Raw genomic sequence first — 4506 nt, 5'->3', positions numbered from 1 at the left:
CTAGCAGTGAAACTCAACCAACTCCCCTAAAAGCCTTTGGTTGCGTTCAAACTCCTGGGTATGTTGAAGCTGGCCGGACAGATTCTGGCCAGCAGCTGCTGAGTTTGAAGCAGGCTGCCTGTAATTGGCTCAGCAACCATGTCTTGTCTAAATAAAAGAATAAGTGATGACAGCTACTGTTTACTGAGCATCTGCTATGCGCCAGGCACTTTTGTGCATTGAAAACTTGCAAGGTGGGCATCACACCCCCCCATTTTCCTGGGGTTGAAGCAGAGGTCCAGAGAGGTCAGTGCACCTGCCCAAGGTCACACAGCTGGCCAGTGAAGAGCCCAGATTTGATCCCAGGCCTCTCTGATGCCCTCACCCTTGTTCTCCTCTCAGGGGGTGCTCAGGCGGCCAGGCAGAGGCTTGCAGACCTGTCGCTCCCCCGTTCCTTCCCTGGGTCTCGGCACAGCCTGAAATGTCCCTGACACAGTGAGGGTGCTGAGCCATAATCGGCTCAGGATAAGCAGATCAGAGGACAAGGCTGTCTCCCATCAAAGGCTTTGATCTACATCAGAAGAGATGGGTGAACTCATTCCTCCTCACAGTCTTGATCCGAAGCCCTAAGGCATAGCCCTGGAGGAAACGCCCCAGTTCAGAAGGTCCTTTCAGCCGATGGAGCCCCTACAATGTGCCCGGGACTTTCCATGTATCAGGTCATATTATTATCTAGGCAGCATGGTGGGTGAGCCCACAGCCCCTGGTGCCAGGCTGTCTGGGTTCCAATCATGACTTGGCCACTTGCCAGCTGGATGCCCTGGGCAAAAATCACTTAATCTCCCAGAGTCTCATGTTGCCTCTCTGTAAAATGGGCAGAATAATAGTACCTACTTCGCTGGGTTAGTGTAGAAAGACATGAGATGATATGTAGAGTCCATGGCACAGAGCTTGGCATGTAGCCCGGGCTCTAAAAATGGCGAATATCATTTTCATGTGTTGTTTAATAGAATTCCTCATGAGAGCCCGGAGGAGCGGATATTATCCTCATTTTACTGATGGGGAAACTGAGAGTAAGAGAGGTTCAGTGACTTGCCCAATGTCACACAGCGAGGGACTCACAGAGCTGGAGTTTGTCCTTAACACCAGCCACCGAGGGGGAATCTGAGAGCTGATTTCTAGAAAGGTCAGAGTTGCCATCTCTCCTCCCAGGCCTGGGTGCACCCGTGGGGAAACTGAGAGTAAGAGAGGTTCAGTGACTTGCCTAATGTCACACAGTGAGGGACTCACAGAGCTGGAGTTTGAATCTGTCCTTAACACCAGCCACCGAGGTGGAATCTGAGAGGTGATTTCTAGAAAGGTCTGGTTGCATCTCTCCTCCCAGGCCTGGGTGCACCCAGAGGCCGCTTTCTGTGGCTGGCAGGTTTTTCTTTTCTTGTTCAGTTGATTTTTAACACTTTTAGACCAAATGTGCAGAAGAGAAACCCAGGCCCAGAGGGGGTGTGGACCGGCCCCAGGACACCCAGCAGCACTGAGACCCAGAGCCCCTCCCGGTGCAAACACCGTCTCCCCGGGGGCTCGCTGGACAGTTCACTGGAGGTGGATGGGTGAGTGGGGAACTGAAGGTGGCTTCTCTTGGGGATGAGCATCGGGCAGCACTGTGTTGATTGATGGCTGAAGAAGGTCATTCTGCAACCAGACTGGGCCCGGCTGGGGCTGGGACATCTGTCAGCCGGTGCCACACCACTCTTTGAACTGGGAGGCATGGGGGAGGGATGGGCATCAGGAAAAGCGATGCTTCCCCATGTGAGAGTCGGTTTCAGAGTCCCGGTGGGGCCACATGGATGCCCAGGGCCGGCACCAGTGAGCATGTGCCGGTGGGGCTGGCATGGGCCTGAGAAGCCCTTGGAGGCCTCACCGGGGTTGGCCCTGGGCTGTCCCTTCCTGCGGTCCCCATAGCAGCCCTGGAGGCCAGTCTCAGTGCCCTCACATTTCCAGCCGGGAAACGGGCTCAGAGAGGGCAAGCCATTTGCTTGGGGTCGCCCAGCATGGAAGCGGTGGAATTGTTCCTGGACCTCAGGGCTCTGTCTCCTCTCTGACCCAGGTGGAGGTGCTTCCTCATTATTACACAGATCACACGCAGACACACATACCTTTATAGCACCTGTCAGATCTCACCATATGAACTTGCCTCTTTGTGGTAGACCAACACACGTGAATAACAGCAGTTTCAAAGGGTTCAGCTAAATATAAATCATTCATGCATATAAACATACATATTTATGTCTGAACCTCACAAGGATCTTAGGTTCAGATCCCTAGGCTCTGGGTGAGGTCTTGCTGAGCAAAGCATGAGGTGCTGGCCAATGGCAGTTGATTCGGCTTCTCGGGCCTGTCCTGGGTGCGATATCGGAGCCAGCAAGCAGGCTATGCCGGGCTGCTGTCAGTCTCCCTCCAGCTTTCCACGGCGTCTCAGGTCTCCTGGTCACTGGATCCCCATGTCTCAGGGTCCCAGGGCCTGCCTCCTGCCTTGGGAGAAAGCTCTGGGGATGAGTCACCTCTGCTCTCTGGGCCTCAGTTTGCTCATCTGTATAATGGCACATTGTTCCCAGGCAATTAGAAGAGGCCAACTTTCCCCACAAAGTCTCGAGTTTTCTCTTAGCAATCAACGCATGCACCTTTTGCCTGGCCCTCTGTCATCAATGCCGTGGTATAAAAATAATGTTTTGGAAAAGTTATCGGTTGAACTACTTAGCATCTTTCCCCCGAGTCATCAAGCAAAATGGGAGCTCCGGGAAGAAGTGTCATTTTTTCAGTCCTCTGGCTTCACCAGAGGAGATAGCAACCAGGTTACATGACACGCAGGAGCCAGACAGTCTGGACTGGAATCCTGAGCTGCCACTAACCACTAGGTCTCGCTGGACAGTATTTCTCAGCTCTGAGCCTCAGTGTCCTCACCTGTAAAATGGGAGAATAATAGTACCTTTCTTGCTAGGCTGTCATGTGGATGAAACACGTTGAGGTTTTCACAGCACTAACACAGAGCCTGGCGTGAGTCAGCTTTCAGCAGCTGCTCGCCAGCGTCGTCACCCCAGCACACGGCACCTCGCCTTGACTTGAAGATCTGGAGAGTGAACACTTTCTCACTCACTTTCTCACTCATCGGCTGCCTCCTGCATGTCCCACACTGGGGATCGAACACGCAACCCGGGCATGTGCCCTTGCCCAGAATCAAACTTGGGACCCTTCGGTTCACAGGCTGATGCTCTATCCACCGAGCCAAACAGCCAGGGCGAGATTTTAGTGACACAGGGATGTGCCTCCAGCTTCCTCGGCATCCCTCCTCTTCCTTGAAAATACCAAGTGTGTGCCAGTCCCAGGACTTCCCCTCTGCAGTGCCCTCTCCCCGGACGCCTGCCCCCTGGATGGTCTCCTGGTTGGCCCTTCTGGGATGGGGGTCAGCTCAGATATCCTCTCTCTGAGGGCTCTTTCCCTTACCACCCGCCTCAAGTTGCTCCACACCCCTCACTCACTCTGTCGTTCTCCCGTTTTCTTTTCTTTGTAGCATGTATCACCCACGGAAAATATTTCATGTATGTGACTGCTTGTACTTGCCTGTCTCTCTCAACAGACCTTCATCTGGGTGAGGGCCGGGGAGCCATTGTCTTGCTCACTGAAGCATCCCTCCCGCCCAGAAGGCACCTGGCTGGGAAAAGCCACTTAACAAATTGCTGTTAACTGAGTAAGTGGAGGAAGGCCTGCGGTGTGACTCAACAGTGTGAATATGCACAGAATAAAGACAGGACTCTTCCTCCCTCCTCTTTGTTTTCTTCTTCCTGGACATTGGAGGGGGCGTGTTTCAATTTAGTCATTAGGAAAGAGCCCAGATGTTCTCTGGAGAAGAGGCGCGGCCGCAGGCTGGCCAGCCTCACATTGGGTTTGGCCAGGGCTCGTTTTATTTCCGCTCCCATGGTTCTCCTTGGAATTTAAACACAAACCCCGATCACCCCCTTAGGAGAAACTTCTGTGGAAGTCGGCAACCAGCCACTGCCTCCCACTTCTGCTTCGCTTCTTGGCCTCGCTTTTTGAAGGAAGATATTTCATTCTGGCGGTTCATTTTCGGAGGCTCTCCGAACGCGGGAGGTCTCCTGGGACACGCTCGGGGAGGAGGGCAGGGGGCAAGGAGGCGGCTGGTGGTGTGCCTCTTCCATTAGACCCGATGCCTTCAGGGCAGGGCTGGGCCTCTTCCAGCAGACCTGGCGCCCTCAGGGCAGGGCTGGGCCTCCCCGCCCACCCCCTTGGATTGAGCCCCCAGTACAGGGTCGGTGTCTCTTATGGCTACTACCAAACACATCTCACACTAGAAAGAGCCCCTTTCTGCCCTCCTCCCCCTCCCCCTTCCCATCTTCCTATTGAATCTGGAAGATTCAGGCAGATCAGGGAGAAGGGTCACCTGGGCGAAACCTGGGCGAGCGAGGCCGGGGCCTGAACTGGGGTGGGAGCAGGGACTCAGGAGATGGGACCAAG

The sequence above is a fragment of the Myotis brandtii genome, unplaced genomic scaffold, assembly GCF_000412655.1.
Source record: "Myotis brandtii unplaced genomic scaffold, ASM41265v1 scaffold754, whole genome shotgun sequence".
Taxonomy (NCBI): Eukaryota; Metazoa; Chordata; class Mammalia; order Chiroptera; family Vespertilionidae; genus Myotis; species Myotis brandtii.
The sequence above is the reverse complement of the archived record's forward strand: the minus strand, read 5'-3'. Positions refer to the sequence as shown.